This window comes from Delphinus delphis, chromosome 5 (genome assembly GCF_949987515.2).
Source record: "Delphinus delphis chromosome 5, mDelDel1.2, whole genome shotgun sequence".
Classification (NCBI taxonomy): Eukaryota; Metazoa; Chordata; class Mammalia; order Artiodactyla; family Delphinidae; genus Delphinus; species Delphinus delphis.
Genome location: NC_082687.1, coordinates 47,549,759 through 47,566,689, shown reverse-complemented (window position 1 = coordinate 47,566,689; position 16,931 = coordinate 47,549,759). Strand labels below are relative to the sequence as shown.

The window sequence follows — 16,931 nt, the reverse complement described above, 5'->3', positions numbered from 1 at the left end:
GGGATGGAAATATCCTATCTCTTCATTGGGGTGGTGGCTATGCGGCGACGTGCAATTGTTAAAATTCATAAAATTGTACACCTAAAAGGGATAACTTTTACTGTGTGTAAATGCTATCTCGATAAACTCTGCTTTAAAAAAGAAACAAGTAAAAACTCAGGTCAGGCTCATCTATACAGGAAGCCTTCCATGACTCTATCCAACTCACAGACTGGGTTGAGCGACTTCCCTTTAGTTCCTATAGCACCCGGTGTCTATCTGTTTCCCCGTTGTGTCACATTATATTGAAACTATCTGCTTAAAATAAAATTAAATTATTAAGTATAGTTTTATATGTCTAGCTCTCCTACTGGACGGGGAGCATGTTAAAGTCAGAAACCATATCATATTTGTCTTAATACCCATGCATCTTACCCTCTTACCCTCAAACTCTCACCCACTCCGTGACTAGCATATTGATCAACCAGTGATCAATGAAGTCTCTCCACCAATTCACTTAGCAGGAGATCCAGTGTGAAGTCTCCAGCTAAGTTCAGAACCTTTCCTCACAAGTCTGCCTCATCATATTCTCAGGTTTCTTTTCCTTCCAAGACAATATAACTAAATAATTCTTAATAAGATCTTAATGACTAGTGGTAAATTACCTTTTAAAATATATAATAAATTTTAGCATAGATTTTCAATATCTTTACTAACAATTATATACTAACAAATTACTTTTTAAGTAAGGAAACACGATGTTATATAATAAGAAATATGTATTTGATCTTCATTCCCGATTCCTGACACAGAGCTCTTAAAACCTCTGTCATTTCCTGAGGAGTGTCTGTTGTTATTTACAATAAGCTCCTCCCAACCATACCTGAGTTTATGCTAATGAGGTGATTCTTCATGGATCCCTATATGGCTTCAGGATGGGGGCTGGTTGCCAGATGAACCAACCATGTGGTTAGAGGGTTGGAACTTTTAGCCCAACTCCCCAACCTCTGGGGAGGGGAGAGGGGCTGGAGATTGACTTAACCACCAATGGACGATGATTTGATGATTCGTGCCTACATAATGAAACCTCCGTAAGAACCCTAAACAGGGTTCAGAGAGTTTTCGAGCTGGTGAACACATCCATGTGCTGGGAGGGGGGTGCATCCCAAACTCCAAAGGGATAGAAGCTCCTGAACTCGGGACACCTCTGGACCTCTCTCTGTGTACCTCTTCATCTGGCTGTTTATCTGTATCTTTATAATACCCTTTATAATAGACCAGTAATAGTAAGGAAAGTGTTTCCCTGAGTTTTATGAGCCATTATAGCAAATTACCAAATCTGAGGTGGGGGTCATGGAAACCCCCAATTTTTAGCCAAGTTAGACAGAAGTCTGGGTAAACTGGGGACCTATGATTGGAATCTGAAGTGGGAAGCAGTCTCGTGCGACTGAGCCCTTAACCTATGGGGTCTGTGCTAACTCCAGGTAATTAGTGTCGGAATTAGTACATTTGAGGGTACCTAGTTGGTATCTGCAGAGAACTGGAGAATTGCATGGTGTGGAAAAACCCATACATTTGGTGTCAGAAGAGCTGTGACTAAAAAACAGATCTATGACAGGAGCGATGTTGTATTTGAACCTTTTTGATTCCTAATGACCAATTTCCAGAAAACCTATTATTTTATAGAGACTAGATGAAATTGGGAAGGGCAGACATGACCCAGCTACTTACATGGCTTCTTAGGTACCATGAGGATCCCTTTTGAGCTTGAATTATAGATCAAAACCAAACCTTTATTTTAACTGCTTTCTACTACGAATCCCTCAATTAAAGAGTGGGGAAATATTTCAAGGGAGACATCATGAAAGAATGACATGCTGCTATTATTTCCAATCAGCCCACTAAGGAAGACTTCTTTTCACATATAAGTGGTCCTTTTCAAAGAACTCCCAAATCATTCAAGGCTGTGTGATTTATCATGGTGGTTCCCCGCTAGTGGTCAGGCCCTTCCCAAGTAGCCTAGGAGGGAAGCAGGAGTTTCACAACAATTACTAAGAATTCACTTGTCTTCCATTTTATTCTCTTCCTGGAAGGGTGGATCCGAGCAAACCCTGCCTACCCCAGACTGTTCACTTCTTGGCCTGCTCGGCACACACCGTGCTCGGGGCAGTCAGACAGAATTCTGCAAAGGAGTCTGCTTGCCTGGTTTTGCCCAATCTAAGCATCAGTGATGGAAGAAGAGACTATCCTGTCCAGATATTTTCCTGGGCAAAGGGCCAATAGCTTTTAACCCCATTCTGAAAGTTCCATCCTTGGAAAGTTCTTTTTTTAACTTTATAATAGGATATTTATGAAAATGAATGCGAACTAGCAAAAATTTCAATAGTAAAAAGAATTCTATGTTCAGAACTACAGAATAGATGAGAAGCCCCCTTTAGGATCTATTGTGGGGTGGGGAGTCCATCCCCTAGCCAATAAAGTGTGTGGTTCACCATAGGAATGCCTCCTTTCCCCCTGCCTATTAGCCCTATGATAGAACATCGTCTAACTTCGTATAACCATCTTTTTTTATTGTTTACAAAAGTGATCGCATTTGATTTTCATTCCCAATATGGGATGTAGGAAGAATTTGTGTGTCTATTTCACAAATGAGGAACTGAGGCTCAAAAAACGTTGGACCAAGGAAACATAGCCACTTTCCACTTCCCTTCCATGAAGACTGACTCATTCTCTCTGTAATTTGACCTTATACTGACTCTCTGTCTTTTCCTGCGAAGATTTCCCTTCACTTTCTTTCAGGCAATACTAGCAGAGACTCCTCAGACCTTGATTTGTTTTTATCCCCTTTCCTTGCTCTGTAAATCAGACATCTAACTGCCTTGTACCTGGCAGGGACCATGCCAGGGCCAACCCAGACCCTGCCTCGGTGACTTCAAGGCTCCTGAATCCTCAGCATTTCGTACTCGGGTCCTTTTTATTTGCCTCTACCTAAATCCATGCTCCTTGAGCCTCGTCACTACCTTGCCAGTTCCCCTACAACACCTCACTATCTGTATCTTTCCTCACTCCAACATATCGAGCCACCTGATCCCTTTCACCCCAGCCCCAGAACATGATCCCAGAAGTCTCAGGATGCCTGTAAGAAGGGATGGGATTATTTGTAGAGAGATCCACTAGGTTATGGAAACCCTGCAGTAGAGCCCCTATTCTTCTCTAAACCCCAACTCTTTCCACACAACAGCCCCTTTCCCACATACTGCCACCTACTTGAGTCTTTGGAACAACAATCGGATCAGATTAGTTAAGATCTGCCTTAAATATCGGTTGGTTATTCGACCGTCAGTGGTCCTTTCTACCTCCTAGAACTTATAATAAGCTGATATTCTGCAGTAAGAGACAAGCCAGATGACCTCTGAATCCTCGTCCATTAACAACCAGTTTAAATTCATTTTCTACTGTGAAATCTGGAAAAAGGAAAGAACACAGGCTGAGAATGAGACTTGCCGAAAATTAATGTTTGCAGATTTGTTGCTATTTTTGTCACAGAATTAGCATATATTGTGCCTCATCCAAATAGCTTTCTCCTTCCCCTCTCTGTCCTCTTCCAAAACTTCCAGCATCGGCTGGAATGTAGGACAGAATTTCCCACAACACACAGACAGCACCCATCTGTCACTAATTTCACAAAATGACAAACTGGAATGGCCCAAGAGCCAAAAATTCTATTTTCTTCTTTCTGATATCCTAGTTAGGTCAGGGGATTTTCTTTTCCTTCAGTATAAACCAAGCATTTTTTTTTTTTTTTTTTTTTTTTTTGCGGTACGCGGGCTTCTCACTGCTGTGGCCTCTCCCATTGCGGAGCGCAGGCTCCGGATGCGCAGGCTCAGCGGCCATGGCTCACGGGCCCAGCCGCTCCGCGGCATGTGGGATCTTCCCGGACCGGGGCACGAACCCGTGTCCCCTGCATCGGCAGGCGGACTCTCAACCACTGCGCCACCAGGGAAGCCTAAACCAAGCGTTTAAAGCAGACTTGAGAAAGGAGAGAGCAGACCCGGAGTATCTCATTGTAATATTGCTGATGAGAATTTACAAAAAGCTGGACCACTCAGACCAGTCAAACTTCAATCAGCCCAGAAAGGTTAGCATGTTTTCGACATTGTGGAAACTACGGCATTTCCCCTGCAAAATATGAACGGCAAGACCCCATCTGAAACCTAGAGCATCCTTCTAAACTGGAACTGGTGTATTAAATGTGTCACCGCACTGCTGAGTCTTAGTATGGGATGGCAGTCAATGACCTTGTGTCTCAGGACATGGAATTGGGGATGGAAGCTGGTATCTCTGAAACAAAATGATTTCTGGATTCTCTTGTTTTGAGTTCCCTAAAACATAGTGGTGTGGTTTTTCGTGCATCAGTAATTCCAAAACATCATGAGCGAGGGCCAGGTAGCATTTTCAAACGCTTCACATTTGACTGGACTATTCCTTTGAGGGGATGAATTCTGACGAAAGAGGTAGAATAAAACTCAGGGAGCAGGTATACAGAATGGTCACTCCCCTGAGAAGAAGTATGATGTCCCCAAATAGAGCAGTCCAGAAGGTATTTCATTTGAAATCAGAAATCCTGAGCTTTAATCCTGGGCTTTACTTGAAGTGCGCTGAGCCTTAGCTTCACCCACTTGCAAAAATGGGGGGGATGGGCAGAGCATTCCTTAGAGAAGGTGGCAACACAGGTGCTTGAGGAACACAGTTAAGATGCAGCACTTGATAAAGAAGGACCCAATTAAAAGTTAAGGCAAGTTTCTCTTGACTTTAGGTGGCAAACTCACTAAATTTGGGCACCCCTGAGCTGGGGACTGGTGCACAGGTGGCTTATTTGGCATGTGATCTCAGGGAGCGAGAGAGAGGGATTGGGAGAGTCAGAAAAGGAGGGGAAGCCAATGCAAAGGTTCATTACCAAGGTCTCTGCTGTGAGCGACTGGGGCTCAATTGCACCAGGATCCCTGAAAAGAGTACAGAACGCCTCCCAGAAGGGCTCACCTGAAAGATGGCAGAGCAATTTATCCATCACTCCAGTCCCCGTTGGCTGAAGTTTAGCCCAGGGGCACTTACTCTAGCAAGATCCTGCTGCAGTTGGAGAGGATCTGGGTGGGATGAGGAGAAACCCAGGGTGAGAGCTCCAGGCAGGATTCTAGGTGCGCGCGCGCGCACACACACACACCGTCCAGTGATGTGCGCTCCGTGGAACCAGCTTCCACAGCTGAGGCTAAGATCAGTGGGGTCTGAGGGGCTTCAATGGGGGCACCAGAGTGCTTCCTATCCCAACCTGAGGCTCTCTAACAGCTTGTTCATCCAATCCTCAGAGGTGGTAAACAACACCTGAGCATCACTTCCCTTATTAGAAATCATAATGCCTGGATGACCTTGAAGAATCACATCGCTTCACGTGCAGGCCTTTGCACACACTGCTGCTGATGTTTAGAACACTCTCCCTGCCCGTTCTTCCCCACCCTACCTTGCTATCTGGACTCAGCTTAAAAATGATGTGTTCCAGGAAGCTTTCCTGGACCCCTAAGGGAGATCGGTTGCCCAAGCTATGTGCACCCAAGGAACACTGTATGGCTCGTTTGTGCTATTTATCACATTTTATACACATATATATATGTTTTTAAATATGCGTTTCTCTAATCACGTGCACACATGCGCATGCGCACACACACACCATTCAATCTATCAGCGCTATGAGGTCAAGAAACTTGCTCTTACAGACTCACAGATATAGAGAACAAACTAGTAGTTACCCCTGGGGAGAGGGAAGCGGGAGGGGCAATATAGGGAAAGGGGAATAAGAGGTACAAACTATTAGGTATAAAATAAGCTACAGGGATATGTTGTACAACATGGGGAATATAGCCAATATTTTACAACTATAAATGGAATATAACCTTTAAAAATTGTGGATCACGGGCTTCCCTGGTGGCGCAGTGGTTGAGAGTCCGCCTGCCGATGCAGGGGACGCGGGTTCGTGCCCCGGTCCGGGAAGATCCCACATGCCGCGGAGCGGCTGGGCCCGTGAGCCATGGCCGCTGAGCCTGCACGTCCGGAGCCTGTGCTCCGCAACGGGAGAGGCCGCAACAGTGAGAGGCCCGCGTACAGCAAAAAAAAAAAAAAAAAAAAAAAAAAAATTGTGGATCACTATTTGTACACCTGTAACATATGATATTGTACAGCAACTATACTTCAATAAAAAATAAGCAAAATTTTTTTTAAAAAAGAAACTTATTCTTACTCTAACAGATATATTCCCCAAACCTAGTACAGTGCCCAGCACAAAAGTTAATGAATGCATCTTGTTAAATAGACTAATGAAGGAACAAATGAATGGATGAGGAAGGCAAAAGCATCTGTTGTCACTCAAATCTGCCTGAAAGTCTACTTTGCTCAAGAGGTCCTACTCCCTTCTCGCTGCTGTGTTGCCTTCAGAGTGATTATTCCAGAACTTTCTCTCCAGGACCTCTTGCCTGGGCCTTTCTGGGAAGAAAAATGTGCCAGTCAATTGCTACAGAGTTGTCCCCAAGTTTTCCATCCTCTGCTGGGCATGCCCCAGTGGTTATTTTGTTTGTTTGTTTTGAGTGGAGCACACCCAGGGGTAAGCGGCACTGTTAGTTTAATCCTGGTCTTTTGGTTTCCTTCCTGAGCTACTCACAATAACCCTTTCTTGTTCTAAAGGCAGAGATGGTCTCTGTCACTGCCAAACTGCCTATGTTCTCCTTACCTTTCTTTCCTCTAGTCCTTGTCACTCTAAAAGGATGACAACCCTGCCCCAGAGCAGAGACCAGAGGAGGTCAGTGGAAACCCTCTGTAAACAGAAAGCCAAGAACCCTCTTCCCACCCAAAGAAGCCAAGAAAAATGTCTTCTGGGGTGCAATCAGAGTCACAGCCCCTCTGACTCAACTCCCAGGTGACCTAATAATAGCAAAAAGAGGCTAGGACACCCCAGGAGTCAGGAGGTTTCCGCATGAGTGCAGGGAGGGAGATCACTGCAGTATCAGAACACAGCAGATGACAGGCCACTGTGCCCCAAGAAATGGGCAGAAGATGACAAAGGGGGATCCCAGAGCAGGTTCTGAAGGGCACCAAGTCTGCACAGGTCCGTAGATCTGAGTTCAGGTGCACAACTGGGACCTTGGTGGCGGGCAACATAAGTCCCAACCCTGGCATCACAGACACGTGGCAGGGGTCTGCTTGCCACTGAGAGTTCATCACACCTCGCTGTTTCTGGTCTTCTCGGTTCCTGCCATCTCTTCTGCCGGGAAGGCTCTACCGCACTGTCTACTCTGCTCCTCTCACCCTGTCCCTGTGCTTGGCTAAATTTGCTTATCTTTGCCCCTCTTCCAGGAAGCCCTCTCTGAACCCCACAGACTGTGCTCCCTGCCCCTGCACTCACCACATCGCCTGCCTCTCTGCTACCCTGCCAGGACCCAGAGGAGCGAGGCATCTGATTTATCTTTATATCCCCAGGGCCGAAGGCAGTGCCTTGCCTAAAGTAGGCCCCTCAATAAACACCGAATAAATGACTTGAATGAATGAATTCACTGACAAGAATTGTTTGGGACGAGATCTTCAAGAAGAGGCAGAAGCTATTTATCAGAAAAGGCACAAAACCAGAGCTAGACCATCGATAGACATATGAGACTGAGTGCCAGAGTCCTGGGCAATTACTCCTTAAAATGCTGCTACCGGAAGTCAAGGTTTGTCTAAGGTTTTGAGATGAAATTGAGTTTATGAATGTTTCACAGCCTCAAGGCTGGGTAGCAGAGACAGAAGCCAGGCAAACTGACAGTATTCGCAATGGGCTGATTCTTTTACTCCCCTGGCTTGGCAAGGGTTGGGGAAAACTTGGAAGTGTCAGATGGATGGGAGGAAAGTGAAGCAGCGTTTGTTATTGGGGTGGGATCAGTTCAAATATCATTGATCTGATGAAATCTCTCCAACCTAATTTTTTTCCTTCCTCACTCAATGTGCTCCAGGTCCCTAGGCCTTCTCTCAGTTTGTGGAATATGCCAAGTTGTTTCCTGCCTCAGGACCTTTGGACATGCTATTTTCTCTGTCCTGAGTATTCTTCTACTCACACTTTGAAAGATAAACTCCTTCTTCTCTGTAGGTTTTAGCTTAAATGTTAATCTTCAGCGAAGCTTTCCTTGTCCACCTTGTTACAAGTGGGTGTCCCCATCACAGCCTATTTTAGTCTGTTTGGCCTGCTATAACAAAGTGCCATAGACTGGGTGCCTTACAAACAACAGAAATTTTTTTCTCGCAGTTCTGGAGGCTGGGAAGTCCAAGATCAAGGTGCCAGCTTTGGCATCTAATGAAAACCCACTTCCCGGTTCTTAGATGGCTGTCTTCTGGCTGTGCCCTCACATGTTGGGAGGGGTGAGTGAGCTCACCAGGGTCTCTTTTATAAGGGCACTAACGCCATTTGTGAGAGCTCTGCCCTCATGGCCTAACCACCTGCCAAAGGCCCCATTCCAAATACCATTACCATTACATTGGCGATTAGGTTTCAACACATGAGTTTATTATTAAAGTTTATAAACTCAACACATGAGTTTATTATTAAATTCATTAATTTAATGAATTCATTAAATTAATTTCAAATTCATTAATTTCAATTTCAATTGAAATTCATTAATTTCAATCTCTTCTTCATTTTTGCTCTCATCATAATATTTATACAGTTTGCAATTACTTCATTTATTTTCTATTTACTAGTGGTGTTGGAGGGAACTTCCATATGGTAACGTAATTTTCTGAGGTCAGGGATCCCTCCTAGATCAGAGATGTTTCTTGTTTCATCTTTAACACCTAACCTGTCACCTGGCACCTAGTAAGAGGTCATTGTTGTCAGTCCCATTGCTGCTGAGTTTATTATTATTGTCAAAATAATTTCTTCAGCACATATAAAACTGAACTGATTCAAGTTATGAGCTTAGGTATGAGCTTCTTTATTTTTCCATATAGTTTGTGTATCTTGTATCAGAAGCGTTTCTGAATGCTTGCAGGACCATGTCAGCACTCAGCAATGTATATTAAAAGATGCCATGTACGTCTGAGTTAGCCTTGTGAATAAATCCCTCCTAATAAAAGAAAATGAGCTTTTATGATTAAGGGGTTTAGAAATAATCGAGAGGGTTAAAAATAAAACTAGCGGAGGCAGAGCAGACCAAAGAATAGCTACTGGCAAGCCTTCCAAAATGATGTCCCAGATTACGATTTCATAAGAAAAAATAAAATAATTGCTTGCCAAGCCATATAAAAAGGACGAATTCTGGGAAAACTTAGAAACTAAACATTGATAGGCCTAGAGAGTCTAGCTCCTCTCAATAGCGTAAAACTTTTCCATTTTTCCTGGCCATCCTGAATCTGATTTTCCATCATCGTGGTGACACGGTAGCATCAGTGGTCTGGTCTTCATTACCCAAACCAGGACTGCTAAGTTTAAAAAAAAAAAAAAAAGTTGCCCTAAGGAAACAAAATGAACTCTTCTAGCTTGCAAATACTCAGTGGAGTCCCTGCTCAGAACCTAGGCAATTCCAACCTTAGCCTGTTTATTTGTCTTTTCGTTGTTTCATGTTTGTCTCATCACAGCAGTCAAATCATGTCCCAACTCCTTTAAGCTAGATTTCAAAACAAATGAGTTAGAAACAAAATGTTCCTTCCTACATAGAATGCTAGCAGCTTTGTCTTCATCTCCAGAAGGCTTAAAAATGAACAGCACTTTCAAAGTCAGAGAACAAACCTTCCTACTCATCCCTGTATTCAGCCCACTCCCACCCAACCTACAAGGTTGAGTCCAAGCCTTGACATCCATAAGTCTGCTATTGGTCCAGCCCACAGTAATGATCATCCTGAACTCTCCTGGCTGAGCCCATGTGGCTCAGAATTTACTATTCTCTCATTGTATAAGGTAAAGGAGGAACAAAGTGGGAGGTAGTGGGAGAAGCTGGAGAGAAGAGCCAGTAAATTATGCCAAGGACTGTATTTAGCACATTTCACGGCACTCTCGTTTAACCTTGACACAGCCCTCAGGTAAGAATTATCCTTCACCTTTTTCCAGATGAGAAGACTGAGGCTCATGAGAGGCTAAGAAACTTGTCCACAGCTCAGAGTCAGGAAAACAAAAAGTCAGGATTTGAACCCAAGTTTCTGACGACACAGTCCCTGCTCTTTCCTCTACGTTATGGAATCAGTTTCAGTTCCTCTTCCACTTCACACCCAAGCACAGGTCATACAAGGAATGAGCCCAGGAAGATGAAGGATATGGAAACCATGGCATGTTTCAAGAATAAATGTATCAGGGATCCATTAGGTGTAAAGCAGACCACTCAGAGCTTTGGAGAAGGGAAAGGAGAGCGTACGTTACGGCAGGAGAAAGAGCTAATCACCCAGCATGGGGCGGGCGTGTGGTAGAGATGCCCCTGCTAGAGCAAATGCCACATGGAGGTGTGATATCCAGAACAAAGAAGATAATTAAGCCTCTGCAGACTCTCTATTGATCAAACCACATCTGTAGTGCTGGCTGTAGTTCTAGTCACTGGGGAATGTGTGCTGTGGAATCCACAAGAGGAGCATAGGATATTCAGTCAGGAAAAGGGAACTCTTTAAGGAATCATGGTTAAATCACCGAATACTTAAAGGACTATCTTTTACGAACAAGATACTTGGAAAGTTACTGTGCAACTCTAGAAAACAAAGCCAAAACCAAAGAAGCAATGCTACAGGAAATCTCATTTCTGCTTTTGCAGTGTGGAAGAACTTTGACAGTTCAAACCATCCAAAAATGGTAGAAACCACCTCTGGACGTTGGCAATTCCCATTGTTGATAGGTTCACACAGCCTGGAAGACCATTTATCAAGTATATGGTAGAGGAGATTTGTGGATGAGGCATTAAGGGCGGGCTAAAGACTTCCAAGATCTCATTCAACTCTGATTCTATGACTCTAACTGCATGTAATAGAGTTTTCTCTCATTGCAAGGAAATCTGTATTGGTTTCCTATTTGCCGTAACAAATTACCACAAACTTAGTGGCTTAAAACAATACAAATTTATTATCTTACCATTCTGTAGATTAGAAGTCTGACCCGGGTCTTATGGGGTGAAAATCAAGGTTTCAGCAGGACTGCCTTCCTTTCTGTAGACTCTAGGGAGAACCCATTTCCTTGCCTTTGTCAGCTTCTGGGCTCATGGCCTCCTTCCTCCAACTTCAGAGCTGCAAAGGCAGGCCAAGTGTCTCATATCACATCACTCCAACCTCCTAGTCTGCCTCTCCTCCATTCTTAAGGACCTTTGTGATCACATTGGTCCCAGCCAGATGATCCAGGATAGTGTCTCTATGTAAAGGTCTTGATTAGCAATTAGAATTCCATTTGTAACCTTAATTCCCCTTTTCTATGTTTCTATGTAACATAACATATTCAGAGATCCCAGGGATTAGGACATGAATGACCTGGAGTCGGGGGAGGAAGAGGGCATTATTCTGACCATCCCAGTGACGTTCTGACAAATACCACCAGTACATCCCACAAGTTCAAGCTGGTGTGTGACTTTGCCTTCTCTAACGATCACAGGGGAGAGGATAAGGAATTGGCAAGAGGATATCAGGCCTCCAAGGGTTACTTGAGACTCGGTCTCTAACCCAAACCAACCAAATAAAATGGCAGAAAATATTTTCCTGTTGGGTAGATTTAACCTCTTGATATGCACTACTAAACGACCCAAGTGAACAGTAACCCCCAAACCTACTTTGGGACCTAAGGCTTAGATAACTAGACAAAGAAAAACACCTAAATGTTTTTAATTAAAATGCAGCTCTCCTCTCTTTCCTTTTGTCGCCACCATATACTAGAAACTAGATGCTGCTTCCTTGTATACTTCCTCCCCCATAGCAGACACTATACTCCTTCACCCTTTGCCACACCTGTACCAGGCTTCAGAAGTCTTCTCCAGCCTGTGCCTCAGGGAGGCACTAGCAAAGATCAGAGTTGGCAAATGACAGAAAAACCTATCTGCCATCTCTTCGGGAAAGGCTCTCTGTTCCATGAGTTGGGGTTTAGTATTGTTGTTGTTACTGCTTTAGAAATGACTATGTACAAGGCTATGGACTAGAAATCTTGCGTTTAGAAACAAAATGTACAATTCATAATCTTAGCTGGCTATGGAATACAATATATAGCATTTATTCCTATTTTGCTTCTTATGAATAGAATTTCTGATCTCACTTCACACTTGCCTGTATTTACCTGGAGTTTTATCATTATACTACCTTAGAATCTCCATCACTTGAATCACAATGGAATTCCTGAATTGTTATTTCTTTTTCATAGGCATATTCATTGTGGAGTGTTTTTCTAAGAGTCCTTTTGGTCACCAGAAATGATCTATCAATCAGGACTCTTTCCATAGCAGTTGATAGGAAACTCTTTTGCAACTAGTTGAAGCAAAAAAAGGGGGATTTATTGGCTAACATCCTGAAAAATCCAGGGGTAAATCTGGCTTTGGCCCTTTCCAGAATCCTCAAATGATGCTGTTGGACTGTCTCACCCTCATCACCACCTCCCCTCTCTCTCCTGGTTGACTTTATTCTCCTGTATGCCTTGCAGGGACAAGATGGCTCCCAGCAGCTCTAGGCTTACCTCTCATCCTCCCAGAAACCCCAGTAGAAAAGAAAATGCTTCTTCTCTATATCTCCTTCCAAAAGTCCTGAACTGAATTTAATTTTAGTGGCTTATCATTGACCTAGCTCAAGTCGTGTGCTCACCTGTGAACCAATGATTATAACAAAAGAAATTCAAACCTCTGATTAGCCAGCCCTCAGCACCTGCCAACTCCTAGAGTAGGGATTGCATTCAGTGCCATGTGAACCACATGAAATAAAAGGAAGGAAGAAATGGATTCCCCAAGGAAAATTGGGATTCTGTTACCGGGAGGGAAAACAGATCCTGGGTAGGGAGGAAATATGAGGCAATCACTATACTTGGGTGACACTCAAGTCAGATTATTAGCTGTTTTCTGATTCAGTATTAGCTGAAAGCAGGACAGGGGAAATAATGTCATCATTTGAACAGAGGAGAGTGTTCAAAGTTTCAACTACAGTCCAAGGAAGTGGGACTTAGAGGGGACACCACAGCATAGGGGCCGTGGGCAATTTGCATGACATTTTAGGATGAAAGTCCAGAAGATACTCAACAGCCACTGATAGGGAAGCACTCACCAAATTCACAAGCTTCATTCATTTTGCCTAACCCTGAAATAACTTCTGAATTAAGAAAATAGAAAATAAAATAAGAAGACAAAAGGAGCTTGGGTGAGGCAACCTGGCTTTGAGCCCCACTTCTTCCCAGTGGTATGGTCTTGAGCATGTCACTTAACCTCTGAAAGCCTCAGCTCTACCTTCTGTAAAATGGGATTGATAATAATTCCTACCTCACAGAGAATTAAATGTGATCATATGTGTAAGGATCATTTCTTAAGACGCTACAGCAAACCCTCCCATCCGCATGGCTGTTGCAATGAGACTGCTGCTCCTTTCTTCTATTTACTATCCCTTCGAACCTGGGCTGGTCCTGGGAATTGCTCTGTCCAGTAGAATGAGACAGAGTGATGTGTGGCTTCCAAGCTTAACCTACGAGAGACCTTGTAGCATCCGTATTTGCACTTCTGGAAAATCTCTTGGAAGCCAGCCACCAGGCCATAAAGAAGCTCGGGCTAGACTACAGAATAAGGAGAAGTCACTTAAGAGAAAGACTCTGGAGAGTGGGAGGCCATGTTGAATGTTCCAAGCCCAGGTGAGCTCCCAGATGAATGCAGCTGCACAAATAGCCTCAAGCTGCACCACCTGGAGCAGAAGTACAGCCCAGCTGAGCCCAATCAACCCACAGACTCATGAGAAAAATACAGCATTGTTGTTTTAATTTACTAAGTTTTGTGGTAGCTTATAACACAGAATTGGTAACTGAGACAACATGTAGACAGAGTGTTTTTGTGGTTCTTGCTGTCTTTTCCTCAAGAGGAATGTAATTTGCACTTCAGGCAGAACAATGCCTCATTTGTGGGGCTGCCTCCTGTTTTGCAGGACATTCCGCATCACTGGTCCTTACCTGCTAAATCTCAGTTGTGCTCTCCAGTCACTGAGAGAATTAAAGACATCATCCCCCAGACCCAAACACCCCCTGCTATGAGTCAGATCCAAGAGGAGCACTTACTTCTGGGAGAGTGAGGACTTCAGAGGTTAGCCTCACTAAACACAAGGCAGGAACTGTATTCTTCCTGTGTGTCCTGATCCTCATTGAGTTGAAATGTCTTCCCTGGCATTTCATGCTGCCTTCAAAGAAACGGGCTGGGGCTTCCCTGGTGGCGCAGTGATTGAGAGTCCGCCTGCCGATGCAGGGGGCGCGGGTTCGTGCCCCGGTCCGGGAAGATCCCACATGCCGCGGAGCGGCTGGGCCCGTGAGCCATGGCCGCTGAGCCTGCGCGTCCGGAGCCTGTGCTCTGCAACGGGAGAGGCCACAACAGTGAGAGGCCCGCGTACCGCAAAAAAAAAAAAAAAAAAGAAAGAAAAGAAAAGAAACGGGCTGCATTAGGCCATACCAAAAGTGAGCTTACAATGCCTATAAAATTATATGATACTATTTGATGTAAATAATGCAACCAGATGTGATAAATCTGCATACTCTGTCTTTGAAGGGGCTCCAAAGAAAACTGTCATCTACAACCAAGCACAGTTAATATAGGAATCATCAGCATTCTTTCTCTAATTTGTCCTATTTATGTAGCACTTTGGGAATCTGGAGAAAATAAGTAAATGAACATTATTCTGGCTGTATTATCATCCTTGTCTTTTTCTCTTGATGAATCTCTGTAATAGAAACTCCTAATTTGACAGATTGACAACACAGGTGGGGTACTGTAGAGATGAAACTTCTCTAAGATAAATATCACTTTCCAGGAGGTAGAAGAGTTCAGAAGTGACCTCCTGAAAGAGAGTTGCCACTAGCCATGAATATCTGTTCTTTGTAAACACCAGGGTAGATCAAACATTTATCTGTTAATTTCACCACAGTTGGATTCTAGAGCTTATATTTTCTTTGCCAGAGAGCTTCAACTTTCCCAGGGCAGCTTCAAAGACAAGGTTCCATTCAGTCTGAAGTGTCAATACTCCTGTCTTAATAAGATTTAAAATATTCCTTCTACCCCATCCTTTCACCCACACCGATTCCCCCTTTCATATTTCCACTAGTTTATAATCTCATATTCCTGCTGAGGTATCCATTGAAGTGGGAATGGTAATTTATTTAAGCATATCTCTGTCAATTTAGCTCTGAACAAAAGGTGCTAGTGTGCTAGACTGGCACACACCATCCAAAGAGGACACTGGATGCCAAGTCAGAATTGGGAAGGAAGCTTCCTAAAATAACAAAACTATACTTTAAGTCCTTGTAGTTTACTTACACAAGATTATACAATTTCCCCAGGGATCTTAGGGAAATGGAAGCAAGAAGTAATTAAATTATTAGAAAAAACATAAGGTATTATATAAGACTGTGATGTGCTCTGCTTCTTGTATCTGTACATGGTACTACATGTACAAGCTGTACAAGTGGAAGAGGCAAAATGTAGGAGTTCTCAGCTTTGAAAGCTAACCGCTAAATTAAGGGAAAAGAGAAAGAGGGAGAGACGGAGAAGAAAACCTAAATACCTGATCTGCTAAAATTTAAACTGAAGATATATTCCTTAGAAAAAATGGATATGCCAGAATTCAAGCAGGTAACAATATGCTACTTTTTATCCTGGTCTATTTTAGAAAAATCTGCTCCTCGGTAAATGAACAAAATGTTTATATTTCAAGTATATTTTTAATAGATAACATTTCAAGTCCATATAACATTTGTTTTAATAGAATTTGATATTTTAAAAATAAGAAAAGAACATTTTTCACTTTACAAAAAGATTCACAACCAGGTTTCATTATGTACTACGACCCTTTGGGAATTCTAATATGATTACACTTATCGAAAGTTAATGCAGGGCTTCCCTGGTGGCGCAGTGGTTGAGAGTCCGCCTGCCGATGCAGGGGACACGGGTTTGTGCCCCGGTCCGGGAAGATCCCACATGCCGCGGAGTGGCTGCGCCCGTGAGCCACGGCCGCTGAGCCTGCGCGTCCGGAGCCTCTGCTCCGCAATAGGAGAGGCCACAACAGTGAGAGGCCCGCGTACCTCAAAAAAACCCCAAAAAAACCCACAACTCTTTTTCCTAGTGCCAACCAAAGAAATACCAAAGGACAGACATTTACTTAATTAGGTAATGTGATGCCATCAGCCAATCCAGTGAACTGGACATTTCGAACTTCAAAATAAAGGACCTGAAACATCTTACAGCCAATAATATTTACCTGTTGGAACTTCAGATAAAAGTATAGGCAGTGATCCTTCTTTTTTAAAAAAATTGAACTTTTCTGTTCACTGTGGAATATAAAGAGCATCAGGGCAGTTATGCAGCCTAGATGGAATAAATATAGATCTACTAGCCAACCAATAGGAGGGAAAGAGGTCAACTTATATTAATTAATCACAGACCTTAGATCTGCCCATGTTTCCACAGCTACAAACTGTGGAGAGAGACAGAAGTCCAAGTCTATCCTAGTCTGAAGCCGAGCTCTCGCAACACAGCCACACTTCCTCCCCATTTTCTTCTAGCAGTTTTCATCTGAATAATGAACATAAGTAAATGTGCTTTACGGCTAAATCCTGGTGGGATTGCTGTTGTGTTGTCTTTTTGTTGTGTTTTGTTTTTGTTTTGTTTTATCGGAGTATAATTGCTTTACAATGTTGTGTTAGTTCCTGCTATACAATGAGGTGAATCAGCTGTATGTACACCTATATCCCCTCCCTCTTG

General features: G+C 43.4%; 1 long non-coding RNA gene across 1 annotated transcript in view; it reads right to left on the bottom strand.

Moving 5' to 3' along the window:
- The window catches only part of LOC138414072 (uncharacterized), a 119,785-nt gene extending 105,124 nt beyond the window's left edge, over positions 1-14,661 (bottom strand). Inside the window, exon 1 of the long non-coding RNA XR_011246457.1 lies at positions 14,243-14,661. This is a non-coding gene — a long non-coding RNA (uncharacterized lncRNA). The remainder of the gene's footprint in view (positions 1-14,242) is intronic.
- Between the last annotated feature and the right edge of the window lie 2,270 nt (positions 14,662-16,931).